The 23,465-nt window shown below is 37.5% G+C and overlaps 1 long non-coding RNA gene across 3 annotated transcripts; it reads right to left on the bottom strand.

The window, feature by feature from the left end:
* Nucleotides 1–5,135: 5,135 nt before the first annotated feature.
* On the bottom strand, nucleotides 5,136–23,428 carry LOC130851780 (uncharacterized). 3 transcript variants are annotated; one of them, XR_009053274.1, is made up of 4 exons: nucleotides 22,815–23,428; nucleotides 14,073–14,298; nucleotides 7,175–7,593; nucleotides 5,136–5,523 (listed from the first exon to the last, which is right to left on the bottom strand). It is a non-coding gene; the product is annotated as an uncharacterized LOC130851780 (long non-coding RNA). The 3 variants fall into 3 exon arrangements; XR_009053273.1 differs by lacking the exon at nucleotides 7,175–7,593; XR_009053272.1 differs by lacking the exons at nucleotides 5,136–5,523; nucleotides 7,175–7,593 and adding an exon at nucleotides 13,242–13,974.
* Between the last annotated feature and the right edge of the window lie 37 nt (nucleotides 23,429–23,465).

The raw sequence follows: 23,465 nt of genomic DNA, 5'->3' as shown, positions 1-23,465 counted from the left end.
GGCTTCCACTTGGCTCTGGATGCCTTGATGACTCCTATTCACAGGCCATAATGAATGGGTTCTTCTAGCTGCTGAGTATTTTTCTCTCAATCATTCACACGAGGGCCAAGGAAATGACCACAGATTAGATTCAAAGATGCTTGGATACACTGAAGTGAAATTGAGCCAAACTCTACGTGGCCTCCATAAGCTCCCATTTAACCAGAAAACCATGGTAGTTTTTCAGATCCCATGGCGTCAGTGTCAGCTCAGACCATACATCCAACAGTCCTAGAAATGTCTGGATTTTCTTCATTCCTCAATGTTCAGTTACCCTGAAAATGGCTCCAGCTCACTTTAAAAGAATAACTAAGGAAATAATTCCTGTATAAATTTAATGTGGCATTGCAGGCTTCTTTCTCAAGAGGATCTTGAGCTTCAATCAATGAGTTCTGGATTTGAGAACTAACTTAAATATGGAAATTGGGTGTGGAACCACAATTTCCCATTTTAGCAGCTGATGTCAGCTTTCTGCCTCTCATCTTTTTTTTGTCTTTCTTTCCCTTTCTCATAGGCATCTACCCATCTATCTCCTGTCTAAGAACACCATGACATATTAGCTATTACTACAGATCCCTGAAGGTCAAGGCAACTTGATGGCAAGTCTGGTAATTACATCTTCCTCTGGTACCAGCTTGCCTCTGGTAATTGAATGCTATTCCTTGGCCTGATTCCCATCGATAGAAAGAGTCCAGTTCAATAGCAACAACTGACACTATCAACCACAGCCTGTAGAGTGCAACTACCAACAGCCATGCTTCTTAAAGATACTGGTGTCCACTCAGCAGTGCATTCCTTATTGAGTGTCTTCTGGGTCCACCCAAGGATCTTAATCAGGTTATGGGTGCTCAAGTCTTAAACAGATAATCTATTTTAACACTCCCAACTCCCTGAGTCTTCCAACCCCTTCTGCAATACCTTATAAGGGAGTTCCAGATTTTTCGTCATATTTGCTCTAGTCAATTTATAATGCCATTAAGAGAAGATAGCCCATACAATCCTTATTATTACTGTTGACTCTATACTTTTAAAACACCATAACCATCACATATTCCAGTGCGTCTCCTTTCATCTGTACTTTATTCCAAAGCAAAACAGATGAAAGCCTTAGTAATCATGGTGGTACTATCAGTCAGAAATTTTCAGCCTCCTACCACCACTAGAACTGGAATGCTCATTGTTTTCAGACTGGTGAGTAATCCAGCTCTAAAATCCCATCATTGTAGTCTACTTTCTAAGAATTTTCTTATTATCATTGGTCTTGCTCTGAAGTTTCCAGAAAACAAAGCCTAAGTCAGAGACATTTATATAACTATCTTTTAAGATCATGCATTCCCAACGTACAGTTGTGAGGAAATACAGTGAAGGAGGGGGGGTAAAGCAAATACAAGGATAGGTTATCACACTGGCTACTGCTTAGTATGCAGTATGACTGCTTGGTCACCCATGTGGCACCATCTTTCAAGAGGCCACAGAAATGAATGACTATTAGTGCCTTTTATCCAGCAAAGAAAGGGTAAAGAATTTTTCCATTCTCTCTTATCTCCCATTGGCCAAAGTTATACTCCATGGAAAATTAATTCCTTTGCACACCTAACTTGCTCATTAATAACGGGACCAAGAAGACACCATTGCAGCTAATAGCTCAACACACCAACATGAAAGTCTGAAACAGGAGGCAAGAAGTACATGGCATGGACATGAGACAAGGTATTGCAGGTTATGCCTATAAAGTTGATTAGTGTCTGTGTAAAACAGCAGTTGGTTTGAAACAAGTGCCCAAATATCCAGAGACAGATGAAACCAAAAGATATGATGTGGTCCTTACATATTTAAACATTTTTTGTTTAATTTTTAATTTCCGGAAGGAGCATATAATTGAATTCCTTTGTAATTAGTTCTGATACACTTTCCCTGTTGATATCTAATTTATGCTTACTGTAATAACTGAATCCAGGTTAACTTGTCATTGATTTGCGTATTGTGCTATTTTACTGTTATATTTACGTTTAGTCATTTGCAAATGTGTACTATGCCGTGTTTGCTATTTTATTCATTAGTAATTTTAAAAGAATGGAGAATTTTAAAATTTTGTTTTGGGATTAGTTCGTATTCTTTAATAAAGGGTCTTGATTATATAATTTTTTTAGCTCCAAATTTAACAAAGAAATGTAACTTTTGACCTCCCTCTTATGTAAAACATGAAATTTAATGTGCTTTTACTGACCCTTCCCTAAATTTTCAGATCTTTAATTTAATATGTGGTATAGATTATAGGTTAGAGGTACAGATTATTATTGTTCAATTATTTTTCCAATTACATATCTTGTTTTTTAATTAACATTTATTATACTTGTGTCTAATTATATTAACATGTGTACATAAATTAATTGGATTCACTCATATCAATGCTCACCACAAGCACATTCATTCAAAATTTTCTATTTTTCACTTCTCAATTTTAATTTTTGATCCCCTGACATGCATTTGAGCAAATTTTTCAGAGATTTTATGTCAGGGCTAGAATTTATGAACACTTGCATACCAGAAAGTAAAAAGAATTCAGTTTGTTTTCAGGCCTATCACCTTACAGAGAAGGAAAAAAGGAAAACAACTAAGCCTTATCTACACCTCTCAATTATCTTTTAGTATTTTATTTGCAAAAGTTTTATTTTAAAGCTTGTCTGAATTAGCTCTAGGTTTCTTGTATTTTCTTACGGTCTCTAGGTAACCTACATATTTTGGAACCTGGATTTTAATAATTCAATTTAATAGGACAATCCTTAACATTGCACGAAGTTTATCAGGATATCTGTGTTGCTAAATATTGTGAAGTAGACTGTTTGCTCCAGTTCTAGATATTTTACAAATAATTTATTCTGCTTGTTATAATAGTAAAATCATTTCAAGAAGTGTTTTAGAGTAATTTTCCCTTTCTTCTATGCAGAAGAATTTCTTTCATAAGTCAATCTGTTTGCATCTGTTTATGATAGGTGTTGTTTATTTGCTTGTATATTGTTCTATGTGCTCATCCTTAAATAAAGATTGTTCAATCCTATTTAATTGGTCTGGTTTAACCTATTAAAAGGGGACACAGATTCCTATAGCTGTCTCTTATTGCCTACTTGAGTGCTGATAGAAGCCTCCTTGTATTTTTAAAGTGAAAAGCAAATCAACATACATGGGTTTCAGAATAATATCTAGCTTTTAGCAAGCTTGTAGTGAGCTGGAATCTTACTCTATTGCCTGGTTCTCTGTCTTCTAGGATGAGAATGTATTTCTGGATTATTCTGGCTGTGTTTACTTAATTTTTTTTCTCTTGAAGTAGTATATGGAAATCCCATACCTCCCAAGCATTGCTCACAAGCATTGTCCTTGCCTACAGTTACACCACATGGCAAGTTTCCATGCACCACTTTTTCCCCTAATCTCCCTTTTTTCCTCAGCTTTATTGAGGTATAATTGAAAAATAAAAATTGTATATATTTAAGTTATACAAACACATTGATGTTTTGCTATACATATATACTGTAAAATGATGACCACAATCAAGGTAATTAACATATCTATCCTCTCATATACTTATTTTTTTAATTCAAATTTTTGTGTGTGTGGTGAGAACACATGAAATACCCTCTTAGCAAATTCTACCCAGGTTCAATTTCTGGTCAGGGAGGCCTTCTTTTTTCCTCTCTGCCTACAACTTCCTTAGTATATCCCCACCCCAACGCCCTTTTATTCATATTGTTTTACTGGGAACTGAATTTTCTGAGGGTTTGAGAACTATAGGTACTTGGAGGGGAGTAAAGTCTATAGAGGCAACGTCCCTAGCTACTACTGAAAGTTTAAGTTATATTTCAGTAAATAGATGGCTGATCAGATTTGTGGTTGGCAAAAATCCTTGCATCGCTGAACAAGAGATGAGTAATAGGTATAAACTGCAGTCTTGTTCAGCTTTCCTCCTCTTAGGTACCACTCATGTTTGAGGGGCAAAGCATGCTAGAGCCTCCAATTATTTTTCATCTTAGCCATTGTCCATGTGGTTCCTGGAAACCTCTCCCAACTGAGACATACAGTGGTTTTTCTTCAAGATCGTTTTGACTTAGAAACTTTTCATCTTCTGTCAATGGGAGAAGATGGGAGGTTGAGAGAGGTTATTTCAGGGATGGTTTATGTGATGTTCAAAGTGACCATTTTTATTCTCAGAGCAAATAGCACCTGTGACTTTGACCAAGGACATGTAACTTGAGGGCTTAAGTTAATAATCAGTGAAATGGCTGTATTAGTTTTTCCCCTTAAAGATATCGGTATATTAACTTGTGATATTGTGAGTTATAATAAGCAATATATATTTGGTTGTCACCCCAGGTCCCTGGCTCACAGATCTCCAAATCCTCGGAACTTCCTAAGCTATAAGAGCAATGGGAACATCTTTTGTTATAACATTTGCTCTCCTGTCTTCAGTTCCTGGAACTAATAAAGGTGAACTGGGTGTGGTGTTATTCATAACAAGCCCCTTTCCACCACAACTGAGTTTATGTTAATGAGGTGACTTTTGGAAAGCAACTAAGGCTGGGGGCTGGTTTCCAGGGGAGCCAACATGGATAGAGGGTTGGAATTGTCAGTCCCACCCCTGCCTGCACACTTCCCTCACTCTTTGGGAGGGAGGGGAGAGGGACTGGAGGTTTAGTCAATCCCCAATGGCCAATGATTTAATCAATCATGCCACTGTAATGAAACCTCCAAAAAAATCCGAAAAGGACAGGGTTCAGAGAGCTTCCAGGTTGGTAGAAGCTTGGAGATGCAAGTAGCATGGTGTACTCAGAGAGGGAAGCTCTGTGCCCTTTCCCCCTCCCTTCCCTTATGCATTTTTTCTGTGGTAACCTAGGAAGTAAACCAGTTTACTGACTTCTGTGAGCTGCTTTAGTAAATTAGTAAAATCCAAGGAACTTACAATTTATAGCCACTTGGTAGAAATATAGGTAACAATCTGTCACACACACACACACACACACACACACACACACACAATCATACCCACACTGAGAAAATAACAGGATTCATTGGCATTATTCACAACATTATTTGAATGGTCAAATGTATTTAATAGTTTGATAACCAAAAGACTGTGAAAGAACAATTTCAAAATCACAATGAATTTTAAAAACTCTCATTTTTTCTGAGATTTGATTGTGTAATGTATCTGTGGGTCCCTCAGATTAATCCTTTAAAGTGGACACTTTTTCCAATTTAATGGACATTATCTGAATTGTGCTGTATTTCGCTGAATGAAGTAGAAGCCCAGCTCTGTAGTTTAACCTGGTAACAGCATTTTATTTTCCTCACATATCAAGAAGTTTGAAGGAAGGGAGTCTGGGCCCCTTCTATCATTCTGCTCTATCATAGACACAGGGAAGCTTTTATCTTCATGCTTGTCCAATCATGGAGGCAAGATGGCTTCTCCTTCTTCAGCTGTGCTGTATACTGGAGAGAGAGAAAGCAACAAAAAGAGTGTCTATATTAGAAAAACAAAGATCTTCTCGGAAGTCTCTAGCAGAAACATGCTTGTACCTCATCACCTACACTTTTGTTACATTGCCACCCTTGGATGCAACAGACTCCGAGAAAGTATTTCATCTGGGAATACTGCCAATCTTTCTATCAGTAAGGAGGAAGTGAGGAATAACTCAGAAAATTAAGATGGTCTAAAAGTCACTGAGTTCAGAATGCTATATAATCACAACCGGTATTTTTAAGCAGTATAAATTTTTAGAGTAATATGAAATTTCAATAACTATTCACTTTTGCTATATTTGAGGGTTTTATTTTTTCATGAATAGCAATTGTTAATAATGAAATAATATAAAGAAATGTTTTAAGTACTTTATTCTCTGCATTATACTGGTGCGAATGATGTCATTATAGGCCATTAATATTTTTTGCATACTAGAATAATCTTTTCGTATACACCTTACTTAAATGGTGAGTTTTGGGTACATGCTATAAACAGTACCAACCTCCTTTGGACAATATCTAAAATCTAAATAATAGCACATAAATCCAAATTCTAAGAGTTTTTCTGAGTTAATTACCAATGTTTCAAAAACAATTTTAATGCCCACATACTAATAGCAGAATATTAAGTCCTAAGTGGATTCTTTAAGCTAAATGTGGGCATTTATTCAAGAAACTGTTTGTATTTTCTACATATTTTCTAGCCTTAATATCTAAAACTCAGAATTTGATAGATAAATTTTAAGGTATTAAAACTGTTAGCTCTTAAGGACATTTTTCTGCACTTATAAAAATATTTCTTAATTATAGTCTATCTCCCACTAAAATGTAAATCTTAGGTTCTCTGCATTCTTCAAAACCAGTCTTTAATGTTGATAATCAAGATGGACAGATTTTTCAACAACATGTAGGGGGTGGGGGGAGCAGAAAACAGTCAAGATAGGATATCTGCCCTAATAGTCTATGTAAATGCTACTCAGAACTGAACACTGTACATTTTTTGAAACAAGTCTAGTACTAATTCATATCTAATGTAATATATATTACAGATTTACATCTCATTTCCAGTCCTCTGTGAATTCAATTAGAATTAATTCTACCTCACCCTACACATCTTATTGAATACATTTTTTCAAATCTAATTTTGATTCTGTTGATTTGAGATGATTTGTATTTTATAAACAGACACGTAAGTATGATATAGGGTGTCAAATACATCACATGACACGTGGAGTTCAGATAAAATGTCATTTTCTCCAATTGTAAAGGAAAACATGTATAATCATGCATATGAAGGCTTTACCCTTATTAGCTTATAGCTAAAGCATTTAGGAAGAAAGAACATATAAAAATACAATTGAGAGAATAACCAAACAAGAATTTTTAAAATATGAAATAATTAAGTAACTTTGTTTTGTCTCAAAATGTCCCTAGAAGTATGCTCTATAAGGTAATTCTTCTCCCTCCCCTGCATAGAATTTTGGTTGGTCCCCCACTTCTCTCTGAAATAATAAAAATCCTTCTGATACTTTAATCACTTGCAGTTTAGAAACTGATTTGTACAGCTAGAGTAATAATAAAAACTCCAAACTTCATTCAAAATGAAAGCTTCTGCACTCACCTAATCAGCCATGCAACAGAAGGCAGCCAAGTAGTGTATAATATGACTTGGATAGATACTCTGTTTTCCCAGCTTGTCTTCTTCCTCTCCTCAAATGCTAATTAGCACTGCTTCTGACCACACCAGGTTTTAAGATAGTGGAGAGAGGAGATGAGAGGGCACAGGAAAGCTCCTGCATGCTTTTACTTTTGTGAGCTGCCATCATTGATTGCTTTCTGGTTTGGCAGGTGTCAAAGCTGACTCTTGGTCTTTCACCCTTGCAGGGTGTTTCATTTCCTTGTAGGGTTCCTCAGACCATTTATTCCTCTCCCAGTTCACTAGCAGGCATTTCTCAACTGCACTTCACCATGATTTGGGTCTCAGCAGGCCATCTCTTCACAGACTCTCTCTGTTGTGATCCTGTGGTCTTTCAGGCATCCCTTTTGGATAAAATCCATTTAAGATTATTCTGGGCCAGCTTTCAGTCACATATGTGTGGTCCACACCTTCCCTGTGTACCTTTGGTCCATTTTACTTATAATTTAAATTATTTTCAAAACCACGCTCTTTATGCCACTGTCTTGACTGCTATTTTTCAGATGTACACAGATGTGTTTTAATTAATAGCACTGAAATTAAATTCATAATTGAGTCACAGTTATTTTGCAATCATGAATACAGAATATTAAAATACTATTATGTGTGGTGAACACATTTATTGATTGTTAAAAACATTGAAGATGGCTTAGATAGGCCAACATCCTTCTTTTACAGAAAAATAAATCAATTCAGTAAAATTATTACTGGCCAGGCGTAGTGTAATTTATGTGATGTACTTCATCTGAAGGTTTATGTGATGTATGGGGTCTAAAGTAAACAGATGTGGGTTTGAGTCCTATTGCTATAATGTATTAATTACAAGTTATAAGAAGTTGACCAAGTTTAATAAGGTAGGTAATCTCAGTTTCTTCTTCTATAAAATGGGGATAATAGCTCTAGTAATTATATTGCTTGATAATTAAATAAAATGCAATACATATGGTATATACCACATAGTAACTTCTTTTTTTTAATATAAATTTATTTATTTATTTATTTATTTTTTGGGCACACGGGCTTAGTTGCTCCGCAGCATGTGGGATCTTCCCGGAGCAGGGATCGAACCCATGTCCTCTGCATTGGCAGGTAGACTCCCAACCACTGCACCACCTAGGAAGCCCCTATTTATTTATCTTTTATTGGCTGTGTTGGGTCTTTCTTGCTGTGCGTGGGCTTTCTTTTAGTTGCGGTGAGTGGGGGCTACTCTTTGTTGTGGTGCGTGGGCTCCTCATTGCCGTGGCTTCTCTTGTTGCGGAGCACGGGCTCTAGGCACGTGGGCTTCAATAGTTGCAGCACATGGGCTCAATAGTTGTGGCTCACGGGCTCTAAAGTGCAGGCTCAATACTTGTGGCGCACGGGCTTAGTTGCTCCGCGGCATCTGGGACCTTCCTGGAGGAGGGCTCGAACCTGTGTCCCCTGCATTGGCAGGCGGGTTCTTAACCACTGCGCCACCTAGGAAGCCCGTAACTTAATAATTATTAAATTTTGCCTTTTAACACTGTCAAATTATTTTTGTTTTTAATTACAGCTGTGGCTTCTTCAGGTATTTATTTTTTATGATCTTTGAAGTTAAAAATAACATTATATGAACATATACACATATATTTACACATGTATTTTTTACATTATTTTCAGGTCGTTATTAAATTATTATAATGCAATAGTTAGCAAGTGTTTATTAAAAATTAGAATCTTTGTTTTATTAAACTACATAAAATGAACTTTAAACTATCAGACTATACTTAATTTTTCTAGAAAAGCAAATAAATCATTAAAGATAATCTCCTACCCTTAATGATTTAATCTTTAGAATTAGTAAGCCAAGTAGAGAAGGTCTGGTTTTCAATGTTATAAGAGAAACAGACTATCAGAGAAAAGTCCTTCAAGACAGGCTGGGAGAAAACTCTATAAGAAACTGGATACACAGTCCAGGACTTTATGATGCAAATCCTGATTATTTAGATGTTTACAACTCCTCATCATCTTCTTTTAATAAGTTACTCATGTTGGTAGCCAAATAATTGTCAAGCTATTGCTAAGTGGAATGGTTAGTACTGCATCTATGGTGTAGTTACCCAAAGAAAGCACATTAGTATTGTTTCCATGTAGATATAGTGTCATTACTTCCTTGTTTGTTTACACCCCCTCATAAATACACATTCATTTCAAGATTCTGAATGCAACGAATATTCAGTATCTTTTCTCCTTGTGGTTAAAAATATTGGGAAGGATTAGGCCAAGCTTCTATCCCTTGATCTTATTTTTTATTCCAACACAGATTCAAAACAACGCTGCAAGGGTATACTGTATAACATCTAAATCACAGTTCTAGATAATGTCTCCCTCTAATAGCTAAGATTCTAAGATACATTATGTTTAACTATTAATGAAACCTACTTGGGCGTACTTTGTTCAAGATCAATATTATTACCTTCTAGGCCCATTCTATATAGATAACAAATATTTTCCCTTCAAAAAATGTTAACGTTTTGTTCATAATAAGATGACAATTTGAGTTATCTTCTCTTGTATATTTAATATATTTCATATAAATATATTTGACATATCTCGATATACAATTCCTAGATTTTTCCACTGAAAGGGCTTAGAAGAAATGGCCCACCAGTAGCAATAAACAAGACAAATTACTGCATCTTGGTTTCTAAATATCATTCTCCACTAAAAAATATCAGAGTTAATTGTGGGGAAAGGTAGATTCCAGAGCTGGGGAAGAAAAAAAACAAGATAAATTTGGGACATTTTGTTATATTAGGAAACAAGGAAATTTTCAAATAATCAGGGGGACACATCAAAAGGATGAGTGAACCATCTCAAAGGCGCTCCTACAGGCCAAATCTGAAACAATTTGAGCAACAAAATAAAGAATATTAGTATTCTAATCCATTAGATTAAATAAGAATCTAGGAACTCATTCTGACACAAACTTTAAAAACAAATAAATAAAGGGACTGATATTAAAGTCTTAGATCTCTATTCATTAGCTTAGTTCATTCAGTAAATGTGTATCAGACAACTTGTACCACAACTTTAAGAAGAACTTGGAGGTGAAAATCTCTTCATGACTATGGATAAAGCCTAGAACAAATGTCAACCACTTAGACACATCTCCTTAGACACATCTCCTTAGACACATCTCCTTAGACACTGGGCAAGTACCAATATACTGGAAACTTTCTGGGGAAAAAAAGCTCCAAATATGTATTTCCAATTCTGCCTGGTTACTTCTATGTCATCTCTTAAAGTATGATGCTGTAGTTGTTCCCTGACAGAAACTACTTTTGACTTGGCCTGCCAAAAGGTCTGTAGCCTCCTTCCATCTCTGGTTACATCTCCCATAATTTCTCCCTCCCAGCTCCTCTTCCAGCTATTCCACTTCTGCCAGTCATTTAGGAATTGAAAAAACCCTTAGCTTTCAAGTTAAGAACTGTGAGTTCTTGTAAATAAAATGTAATGAATGTCTCAAACTTAACTCTATCACCCTAACTTAAAAAGAGGAACAAACAAACCACATAAAACACCCTCTTAAATCATGATTTTCATTAAGTAGTACCTGGTTCTCAATGCTAACACATTTAAAGGGCTGAGGGACTTCCTAGGTTGCACAGTGGTTAAGAATCCACCTGCCAATGCAGGGGACACGGGTTTGATCTCTGTTCCAGGGAGATCCCACATGCCCAGAGCAACTAAGCAACTAAGTCACAACTATTGAGCCTGCACTCTAGAGCCCCTGCGCTGCAACTACAAAGCCCACATGCCTAGAGCCTGTGCTCCACAACAAGAGAAGACACCGTAAATTGAGAAAGCCCATGTGCAGCAATGAAGACACAACACAGCCAAGAAAGAAAGAAAGGAAGGAAGGAAGGAAGGAAGGAAAAGAAAAAGAAAGATATAAGGCTGAAAATCTACTAAAGTATGCTATACGGAAAAATCAAAAACTGCATGTCAAAAATTAACCTTTTCACAATACTTCCATGAGCATAGTTTGCATTAAATATGAAGGATAATATTTAAGATTACATTTTATTGTTTTGAAATGACATAATGATAAACTTTCCAGTGGTTATAGAATATGGCTATGGTGTAGAGTTAGTTTATGGCTATTAACTAGAATAAATATGTCATTGAAACTGTTCTGAACATAAATGTTACATTAGTTAAATCACAACAGCAAAAAGATATCCTATTCATTCACTCATTGAACACGGATTTATTATCTACTATATACTACTAGTAATATGTACTATGTACTATTTAGTACTACTACTATGATGGATCATAGGTATCCAGGAATTAATAAAGTCTCTGTCCTGAAGAAACTTACCAGTGATAAAGGCAGACACATAAATTAGTAACTGCAAAGCAGTGTCTCAAATGCACAAGTCAATGGTAGCACAAAGATTGAGCAATTCTTTGGATGGTGGGCAGGAGAGAGTGAGACACTTCTTCAAAGAGAGAATGCTTGAGGTGAATTTTAAGAGATGAGTCACAGTTTATCAGGCAAGACTGAATTAGTGAGATGCTATTAAACAAAAGAAAGCTATTAAACAAGTCACAGAGGCACAGACCAGCTTGGAACAAGGTGAGAAGAGGTGAGGGAAGAATTAAACTTTAAGCAAGGTCCAGCTTGTGGAAGGCCTTAGAGACTAACCTATGTGGCAGCATAATGGAATGTACAAAATAATGAAAGTAGAAACTACTTAGTCTCTGACCTATCCAGCTCCTAACCACCTCAGGACCTATATACCCTTTGCCCCTGCCTGAAAAGTCCTTCCCCCAGATTTTTACACAATTGTATATTGTGCCTCATTCAATTCTTGGCTTAAAAAAATAACTTTTTAATACCACTGAACTGAATTAGCGCCAACCTACCACACCCACCTATTAATCTATTTCCATTGTTTTTAAATCAATAGAGAATAGAAACACAGACTAAAATATCAATTTTACAACTTTATGTAACATACCCATATCCCCTTGATTTATAATCTCTTTATTCTTGTAAACTAGACTGAGAAAATTGTAGAAATTGCTAAGCAGCATTTGGTGTAGTACAGATTCTAGGGACGTGTTAGTTTGGCAATCTTCCCTTTATCCTGTAATGAACATATTTAGTTCACTAGTAGCCATACGAGTATGACTAAAGCAGAAGAAACCCTTTCAGAGATATTTGCATTTTATTATCTCAAAAGGATAAATCTCTAATGCAAAATTATCAGGCAATATGGAAAAATATAGTGAAGCATTTTGGAGAGAGCAGGAAAGATGTTTCTAGCCCTTTAAATCATATCTCATATGCAAATCTTTCTATCCTTGAGGAGATATACATTTGTCTCCAAGAAAATGACTAGGAAGTAAATCTCCGTTAGTACTGGGAAAACTTAGATTTCTTTTATCTACCATCCTGCTAAAGTGGGAGCTGCAGGGAATGTTTATACATAAACTGACATTCTTTAAAGTATGTTGGGGGCTTAAAGAGAAAAATGTAGTATATTTGTTCTTGTGGTCTGCAAAATGCTTGAATAAGTTCCTGAACTACTGCAGTCATATAATCAAACAAACCAAGTGTGTAGGATCCCTTATGTCTTCAACTGTGATTTAGAAAAACCCCAAAACACCTATTGTTACTAAATGAAGGCGCTATTTCCTTATCTCCTATTAAGACACAGCCAAAAATAGAAAGAAAATTTTAAATACAGCCTAAAGCAGAAAGCATACTGCACTGCATTAAAAATATGTCCTTGAAATTTTGTAATTTTATTAAAATGGCAGTCATCATGCTGTAAAAATTGTAATATATGCAAATTATTTAAGACTCAAAACTAGATGGAATTCATTTAAATCTAGACCATATATAATTAGTAATTGAACAATATTACAACCAATATTAACTGTATGTAAAATATTAATAATTGTCCTTAAATAATATGGGCTAAAATTTATCACACATTTATGTAAAATTTTGAATCTGATCAGATTTATTTATTCATAGTTCATTTTTATTTCCACAAAGTGTGCTGTAATTTAAACACATATTGATTGAATTTGCATTGTAAGTTTACAATATTAAAATTGTGGTAGTGGTCCTCAAATTCTGGACAGCCTTAGGGTCAGTGAATTATTCAAGAAAAGGTTTAAAAGATGTTTTGAAAAAGGATCAAGAGTGATCCTAAAAAATTAACGTGAAGCAGCAATAGGAGCAGTTGATCAGAAAAGTATATGAAATATTAAGAGTGCTCATGAGAGGGCCTATTATGTGAAGTCCTGGTCAAGTAGATGTGGAGAACGTGTTAAAAGAGCATTTGCAAACTGAAGCATTACTTGAAGATATTAAACAGAATGACAGAAGCCTGGTCTTTGAGTATTCATTGCTGACCTATGAAAAGTAGCAATGGCATTAGTGCTTAATGATTAAGATAACATGAATCCAGAACGAACAAGTCATGCTTTATAAATAAAAATGTGCGTTGTTTGAGTTGACTTGTTCTTTATGAAGCTATGCTAGCTTCATGTTTCACTTCTTTCTCTTGATCTGCTAATTTTTGTGGTCTATAGTTTGTGGAGTTGATCTTTTCTCTTTTTTGAAAAACTGTGATAGCTTTGCTTTTCACCCATCTTCCACTGTCTCCCCTAATGTCCACTTTTCTTTGGAGATTGCAGATAATGGCTTGCCAAATCTCCTGATTCTTTTATTGTCCTAGGACCTAACGGAAAGAAGTTGGAAGATTAAAATCCTCTAAAGCAAATAAATGATTTCCAGTTATCCCATCTTAAACTACAGTTTTCTCTTAATGAAACTTACCCTCCTTTTTTTCACATTTAAAAAGTATTCTCCTTGATAGGTAAAGTGGGAGAGAATTGTCTCAAGCTTTAACACATTCCCAGATGGCAAACTTCTTGCTGTTCTTGATCTTTTAAAATACATTCTTGGGCTTCCTAGGCGGCGCAGTGGTTAAGAATCCGCCTGCCAGTGCAGAGGTCACGGGTTCGATCCCAGCTCCAGGAAGATCTCACATGCCGCGGAGCAACTAAGCCCGTGGGCCAAAAAAATAAAAAAAAATAAAAAAAAAAACAAACAAACAAAAAAAAAATTCTTAAATGTTGGGTTAACTTTACTAGCTTCAGTTGATTCTGTGATTAATATAATAGATACATTTGAGACTTTCATATTCATTGTAGTTATGTCTCCTTTTTTCCTACTATTGTATTTTCCTTCACTCATTCACCCTCTGTGAGGAACAGGAACGTAAGTCATGCTCTCAAGTTATAGCCTAGAAGTAAGGCTGAGATATGCCTAGAATTTTATAATACAAGAGAGAAAGAAATGTGATGAAAAGGATCAGGTAGCATTTCACAGGAGTTCAGGAGATAAGATTACTTTCAGCCTATTACATATAAATAAAAAAAATTTTATTTAAGAGGTTTATTTAAGCTGGACTTTTAAAAGAATCCCCTAACCAAGCAAATGGTTGGGTGTCAACGAATCCATAAACTACATGAAATGATATGTAAATATATGGAAGATAAATGTACATGTGTATTTATGATGGGGGGAGAAGGGTGGGATAAGGTCACTGGTATTCATCATATTCTGAAAGACATCTCTGACACTCAAAATGGTTCAAATCAAACCACACCACACAGAATAGTGTCTGGAGAGGTTTGCAAAATTATTAAAATTAGTATGATTAGAATTATATTCTCATTGCCTCCAAATGTTCATCAGCATTTTTGCTTCTCAATAATCTGGCGGAGGAAGCATGATGAACTTTTCTTTGAATTTTTTCAAGTACATTTTTTCAAAGGCTAGAGAACATATCTGGCTGTTCCTTACTATTTCAAGATAGAATATGTTCACTTTATTTCCATAACTTTCTTTATACCTACCAGATTTTCCACCACTATTGACAAAAATTAAGCCCACGATAATATTGTGCCTTTTTGCTTCTTTTACTTCACTGAAATGTAAATTACTATCATTTTAAATCAATAACAAAATGATAAAAAATAATAGGGAGGATTAAAATATGGGCAGTGGACATGTTAAAAATACATGTAGCATATTTTAAATTTTTAAAAAATTTATGATGGGAACTGATGGGAAATTAAAGGCATATACTATGGAGATACATAGAGAAAAAAGAATAAACTAAGATGTGCATTCCGAAAACAGGAAGAATAACAGTGTGAAAAAGCCAGAAACAGTTATAAATGTAAGAGATAAATAGTATTTTATAGACAAGAGTTTCCTATTTCTATAAGGATTGAGTGCATGAAAAAATGGTAGGACAGTTTAAAAAGATTTAGAATCACAAAGTAGAAAGCAATTACTTAAGTTAAAAAACAAAAAAAAAGGAGGGGATATAGATATAACTACTCAATGGCATGAAATCCAAGGGACTGAATTTTTGAAGTGTTTAAAAATATCCAGTAAGGAAGTCCTAAAAGTATAAAAGGTATGAGAATATCTTTTTGAGTTTAGTAGAATGTGAATGGATGATAAAAGATTGACAGGCACCAAGTAAGTAAAAAGCAAAACAATAAAAAAGAAAGATAAATTCAGATATTGACACTCAAGCAGCATGCCTGCATTAATTAACACTGCATAAACAGGAATACATTTCAGATCCAAAATCAGTATTATTCTATTGTACTCTGTGCATACATTGAATAAGGTAACAAAAGCATCACCAGTTCTTACATTATTGTTTACATAAAATATTGCAATGACTTTAAAGTCACAGAACAAAAAATTATTTTCATGCTTTCTTTTCTTGAGCCAGTCAAATTCTTCTCCAGACATTGTAAACTCTGTAGTTAAGATGGAGCAATGATTTAAACAATCTTGCAGTTCTCTTTCCTCACTTTATATAGTCTGCATGGTCCATGAATTTCCCACAAAGAGGTGCTTTACAAAGACCAAAGTCACTTCGTTCAGAACTTTCTAGCAGCTAAAATGATCTAATATTCTCACAGAGTTAAGCAGCCAAATTTTGCCTGTCCCCAGATCTTGTATACAAGGCCAGGTGACTAGCTGACAGTCCTGACTGAAAGTATTTTCCTGATATCCGGAGACGTCGGACCACATATTCTCTCCCAACACTAAGACCAATGCTAAAATTAGTAAGATGGCTCTATGAAATGCAGACGCACAACCAATGAACATTAATTCCAGACTAAAATGAAACAGTTCTGGTCCTTCTATGAAAAATTAATTGACAGAAATCTAAACGTTACAATCACCAAAATATTTGAGGTTTTGAGGTAAAGAGAATTAGCACTATAATGTTAATTTGACAAGATACCAAACAAAATATGCAGTTCCACACATGTGTTTGGAGAAGTCTAAGACCCTAAACCCTCCCCTCACCAACTTCCAGAGGCCTGATTTCTCAACATTATATCCTCACCTTAGAATACAGTCTTCTTCACTGATCTTTACTCTCCTCTCTGCTTAGTAAAAGATATCACAAATTAGAGTTCAGTGTTCTCCTCTTCTCATGTTTTGCACTCTGCTAGGTTAGGCCAATAATTCAAGGTTTCAAAGTGTCCCTACATCTATCTCTGCAGCCCAAACTCTCTTGTGGACTTGGGCTTATATTTCTAGTTACTGGATTTAAACTGCGCACATCTAAGGAGTCACTGGGCTGGGCCCAGAAACCACCAGATAAACATGGCAAATCCTCCTGAAATATCACTTAGGCAAAGTTTGAGGGAAAAGTCATATTTTACATCAGTATAAATATGAACCTACTACAGAGTAGAATCTAAAATCCATAGGACTTTTAGATGAAAACTGGGGACTTCAAATAAGATTATGGTTGGGGGTGGGTGAGTTTATCATTGTTGGAGATATCCTGATAGAAAAGTCTAAGAAGCTCTGCATTATGCTAAATAAATCTTCCTCATAAACATGGATTAGCACTTGTGTGTGAATACTGTAGCAGGAGTGAAAAGAGGTTTAATAATAGGAATGACCATGGATGAACTATGAAGCGGGTCAAGTTTATTCTCCACTACCACCATCACCACCACTACCACCTCTCAGACCCTGTTCCAAGCTCTTGAAGAATTTGGCTTCTTTTCTTAACCTCAGTCTCAAGGCTAAGTATATTCTGTCTTTTCTTAATCAATATATGTTCTTCCACATTCCATTTTCTTAAGACATTAGTATGAACGTAAAGAGATAATTATTTAACACTAAATATAAAAAATCACGTTAAGGTAGTGGTCAGAATAATGAAATTTTATACACTATCACTTTGGATGTATCTATCATTAGGCAGGATTCTGCTGAGCATTTACAGTGTGCCAGAGAATGTGTAAAATGATAAGAATGCAAAGATGAACTGAAAAAAAGTCCACCTATTCTCGTTGTGGAGGACAGACCTGAAAATAAGGAAGTGTATTAGAAGCCACTTTCCACAAAGGGTACATGGAGACATAAACAAGAGTTTGTGTTGATAGGGAAAAATAGTCAGAAAGGGCTTTTGAGAGAAAAGGGCATTAGAGGTATGTCTTAGAAAGTAAGTAGGTACAAGGCCCACAAATAGAAAGAGAGGGCTATATTTCAGGCAAAGAACCATGAAACTGCCTAGGGCAGCAGTCGCCAACCTTTTTGACACCAGGGACAGTTTCCTGGAAGACAATTTTTCCATGGACTGGGGTGGGGGATGGGGGTTGGAGGGGGGTTGGTGGGGGTGGGGAGATGGTTCAGGCAGTAAGGAGAGCAATAGGGAGTGATGGGAGCGGCAGATGAAGCTTCACTCACTCACCTCCTGCTGTGCAGCCTGGTTCCTAACAGGTCATGGACTGGGGGTTGGGGACCTGTGGCCTAGTGAGTCAAGGAAACTGAGAAATTGAGGATGGCAGAAACAAAGGGTTGTAAGGGGAAGAGGAGACCCAGGCCTGATCCTTTGGTAGGACACCGGAGTCAGCTGCCTCAGGTCCCAAAAATGGTGGGGGACTTGCACAAGGCACTGTACCTTACTGCTCTATCAAAATATTACTGAAATTCAATTTTTAAATTTCTGTGTTTAATGATATTCCTAGGGACCTAGAACAGATGCTATAAAGGGGCTCCTTTCATCTATGTTTGTCTTGCGGGATCCACATTAGCTGGGTGCCCTGCGTTCCAATTCCAGGGGGTATATGGCAAGATGTGGCTGGAGAGTTAGGAAGGGGCAGAGGAAAATCAAACCAAAATAAGGAGTCTGTACTTCACTGTGTATTTAATGGGCAGCATTAGTGGATTTTTACACAGAGGAAAAAGGTAAGGTTTCAGAAAGTTCTCTCGGATAATACAAATAGAGGTTTTTGAAGTAAAGGCGGGGAGAGGGGAAATAACCACAATAATATGGGTTGGTTATGTTGATAACCGGAACTAAGTTACGAACATTGAGGATATGAATATGTGGTTTCCTATAATACTGCAGTAGACAGAATGTTGCCCCCCTAAAAGATATCTAGGTCCTAATCCCTAGAACCTGTGAATATGTTATGTAACATGGCAAAGGGAAATTAGGTTTATAGATGGAACCAAGGTTGATCATCAGCTGACTTTAGGGAGATAATCCTGGGTTACCTGGGTGCCTGATGTAATAACAAGAGTCCTGAAAAATAGAAGAGGTAAGCAGGAGAGTCCATGTCATAGTGACAGGATGCAAGTAGGACTGAACTGGCTGTTGTTGGCACTAAAGATGGAGGAAGGGGGCCACGTATCAAGGAGGTCAGGCACCCTCTAGGAGTGGGAAAATGCATGGAATTGGATTCTCTAGAGATCCAGAAGAAACACCCACTCCCCTCCCCCCCCCCATCTTAATTTGAGCCCGGTGAGAACCATTTTGGACTTCCGGCCTCCACAATTATAGATAATAAGTCTGTGTTGTTTCCAAGCACAAATATTGTGGAAATTTGTTACAGAATCAACAGGAAAAATACAAATACCCAACTCGGCCTTGGCATGAAAAAAACCCTTGACTGAAAACCACATTGAACATTTACAGTCTCTTCTAAAATGTGAGTCATATCTTCATCAGAGCTCTGGTCAGGCAGTCTCACCCTTCATAAAGGTTTCTCTAGATGAGGTACACCACATTTAGGTCTTATTGTTCATGGTTCTTTATCCTTCCTCCTCAAACACTTAAAAGATCTCTTAATATATGGATAAAATTTTTATGTCTGTTGATAAACCAATTGCTGAGCTTTGTGTCCACTTCTGTTCAGACAGTAAATTTAAAAATACTATCAGGGACTTTAAGTGTAATACAGCATTAGAAGTAGGAGCTTTAGAATCACACAGATAAGTCATAAATCCACACCTTACTGCTAGTGTGACTCTAGGTAATTTAAAATACTTGAGCCTCAGTTTTCTCATCTGTACAAAGGAATACCAATGTCTTAGGTCAGGATCTCCAGAAACACACTCTGAGATGAAGATTGTGTGCAAGTGTTTTATTAAGAAAACACTTCAGGAAAAACATAAATTACAGAGTAAGCAAGATAGGGAAGGAAGTGCTTTCAGGCAAAATTCTATCATTAGCATGATCCTGCAGGGGAGCCTTGTGGTGTAAATTACACTTCAGATTTTCTTACTACTAGACGCTTTTATACTGTGTAGGGCAGTCTTTGGCAAACTGTGTCCTAGGAGGGAAGTGAACTCCCAAGTGGTTCCCCTCTGGCTCTCTGTGTCTGAAGGCAAAATTTGGGCAGACTTCCAAAGAAAGTCTCAGGGGCTGGCTCTGAGAAGTAAAAGAACACAGAAGCTGGGGGTAAGGCAGATCCAATCAAAGGGATCCTAAGGGATCAGGACGGAACTTGCTTGGGTCCGCCACAAGCATCTACCCCACAGAATTCTTCTAAGGCCTGAATGCACTCATGCTTTTTCTTTCTTTAGCTTTTACGATTCCTAAACTATTTTTCCTTTGGAATGCAATATCTAGTGCCATATTCTGCACACAGAGTGCTCAGCAATGAAATAATTCTTTCGTGACACAAGCATTCATCCCAGGAAGGATAGAGGAGACAAAGGAGAAATAAAGCAACTGCGAAGGATACCAGAATAGAAAGTAACCAAAATAGCCTGAATCTAGCATTTCAAAATGGTCATAATTTCAATCATATTTTTTAGAGAGCTGGAAACTTGAACTTAAGACTCACAACGATTTGCTTTCATCTCTGAAAAGCTAGGCAAAGTAAACCAACCAACGAACAAACAAAATATTTATTTGATGACAATAAATCTTACAGGAAATGCTGTCCCTCTCACCACCAGGAAACAATCTAACAAGTCCCCAGAATACATGTACTTTGTTTCTCCTTCTTTGCTATTCTGTTCCTATACTGATAATTAAAACTTTAAATTTTGATAGCACATTATAGTTTTAAAGTGAATTCTTTTTAAGTGCATTTAAAGAGCATTCAGTTTTACATGATGCTCACACACCCCTGTCATATATTTTTGGCCCCCTTTTTCACAAATGAGGGAACAAGCACTGACAGAGAAAGTGACCTAGTTAAGGTTGCACAGCTAAAGGCAAGATCCCAACTTCTAACTCTGAAGAAAGTGCTTTCCTCAGGGTTCTATGTGATTTTGCACCTTGATCAGTCAGGGTCCAGTCAGAAGACAGAAATCACACCAAAATTAGAACAGGAAAATTTTTATAAAAATAATTATTAACTAGCAATTCTTCTTTTAACAGAAAAGATATCACTAAAGAATACAGGAATAGTGGATTAAGGGAGCAGTCACTCCCTCCAGGGCTGTGGGACAGTACACGAGGAGGGATAACTTAGATGAATTACCCCATCCCTGCTCTCTACCCTACAACACCTGAGAGACAGTCCTCATTAGAGATATTATGGCTGTGGCTCACCTGACAGTCAAGAAATTGGCTGAGGTGTCACAGACTGGGCTGGTGAGAAAACCACCAGCTAGGAGTCCAGCAAAACTTGCTAGGAAGCCACCCACTGGGTTGTTGGTGAGGCTTACTAGGAAGCCACACACTGGCCAAACTTACTGGAGGGTGTGAAATACTTGTTTCTTGGACACCACTGGCCAAAAAGCCACTCAATGACCACCACACCATAGGAGCAAGAAGAAAAGCACTAGAGACAAGAAGAGGAGCCCCTTTTATATGCAGTGTCCCTCCAGCACCTTCTATTGACAAGTGCTAATACTGAGCCAACTGAAAACAAAGAAATGTTTACAGGTTTCAGCTCTAATTATCACAATTCAGGGCAAAGAAGATGAATTAGGAGCTGTGAAACACTAAATTAGCTGGCACACACCTCAATGACTCTCCTGGGTTCTCAAGGGTAAAATGCTTTTATGTCAAATTCCTGCTCCATTTGTTTTCTTTTTCCCTAAGTACCTTTACAATAACCTCTGAGGACACTATATACTCACTGCTGGTATGATATATGGTAACTGCACAGCAAGACTGTACAATGCAGTGACTGAGACCATGTCTTGAGCCAAAACACTTGGGTCTGAATATTAGCTTCACCACTGACTAAATCTGCAGGCTTACAAAAATAAATTTCGGTATACCTCAGTTTCATTGTCTGTAAAAGGAGATGATAATAGTACATACTTTATTAAGATGTCAGGAGTAGTAAATTAATATGTGTTAAGCCTATAGAACATGCGATAAACGTTAAAAAGATAAATGATAAAAAATGACTTTATAAATATTAGTATTACCCATACGTGTTAGTTTGTAAATGGTGTTTAAAAATACATATTTTGTTCTCATTATCAATTTCCACTTAGGACTGTGTCTCATAATGCTAAAACCAAACTTCATTGGCTGACACTGGGCTGTGGTACAAAAAGTCCTGCCCACACCTGGGCACTGTCTGCATCTCTGGCTTCAGGTCTTGGCATTGCCCACAGCTTACTGAATAATCCTCATCAATTAAAGCCAATTCATTAGGGACCCATTTCCTCAAGTGAAAAAAAGACAGGGTTAAATCATCTTTCTTTAAGGTCTCTTCCCTTCTAACTTTGATCCCCCATTTCCCCAAAGAGTGAGTTATACTAGAAGGGGGAAAAGGGGGACATTATTATTTTGTGTGCCTACCCATCTGTGTCAGGCAAGCACTTTGCACGTATTGCCTGATTTCATCTTTATCACAGTCCTGTCTGATTAGTACCTTTAATCCTAATTAACAAATAAGAAAACCGAGGCTAAGAAAGGTCAACAATTTATTCAAGATCACACTCTTGCTAAGTAGCAGAGCCTGAATTCAAACTTGGTCTTTCTGTTTGGGTCGACTAAGCATTTTTAACTGTTCCGCTTGCCTCCCACACTTTCATCTCAGACAGCAAGAATCCTAAAAGCTCAGTGCTTTTCATGCTTTGCTTTAAAGAGATGAGTGGGTGTGCAACTTTTTTTCTTTTTAACTATCATCTGAAAGTAGAGCAAATGAAATTCATTTACCAGTTACAGGAATTTAAAAACTCACTCCCAACATCTCACAGGAAACTAGCGTTTGAGTGGAAACCTGCGGTCCTCCTGCATCCTGGCGCCCCAGTCCTCACCTCTCCTCCCGGCTGCCAACTTGGTGAAAAGAAGGGAGCCTGGTGGCGGGCCAGGGAGCTGTGTTCCAGCCCCGGTTCTGCCGCTCTGCTCACCCTCGGAGCCTTCTTCTCCTTCAGTGTAGCAGAAGGCTGTCTCCTCAGGTCAACTTAGGGCTTCTCCCCGGTCCCAGCCTGGCTCTGACGGCGCCCGCGGCGAGGGCGTGCCCCGCGGTCTCGCCGCAGATCCCGCGTGAAACTGCCCAGTTCGCTGAGGAGGCTGCTCGCCCGGGCCGCCCCCGCCCCCACTCCGCAGTCCCTTTCTTCCCGCTTCTTCTAACTTGGGAAAGGGAAGCCCCCACCCCTGGGTGCCTGGAATCGCCTTTCACCAGACAACCCTCCGCCAAGTTCCCGTCTGCACCCGAGGCCGGGTGGCTGCCTCCCCCTCCCCGGCTGAGAGGAAAACCAGTCTGCAGTTCTCTAACTTTACGCTCCTCTGAGGGGAGTTCTGAGAACTCTGCGACGGGTCTGACTGAAACGTGAGGAGACAAAGCCTGTCTCATCAGTGGACTCCAACGCCTCCGCCCGGTTCGCAGCGCCCGGGCCTTCTCCCGCGAGGGCGCGCCGGGCGGGTCTCACAGCTCGGCTCTTTCTCACGCCGGGGATCCCGCGCCC

This window comes from Hippopotamus amphibius, chromosome 4 (assembly GCF_030028045.1).
Source record: "Hippopotamus amphibius kiboko isolate mHipAmp2 chromosome 4, mHipAmp2.hap2, whole genome shotgun sequence".
In the NCBI taxonomy this organism is placed as follows: Eukaryota; Metazoa; Chordata; class Mammalia; order Artiodactyla; family Hippopotamidae; genus Hippopotamus; species Hippopotamus amphibius.
The sequence above is the reverse complement of the archived record's forward strand: the minus strand, read 5'-3'. Positions and strand labels throughout refer to the sequence as shown.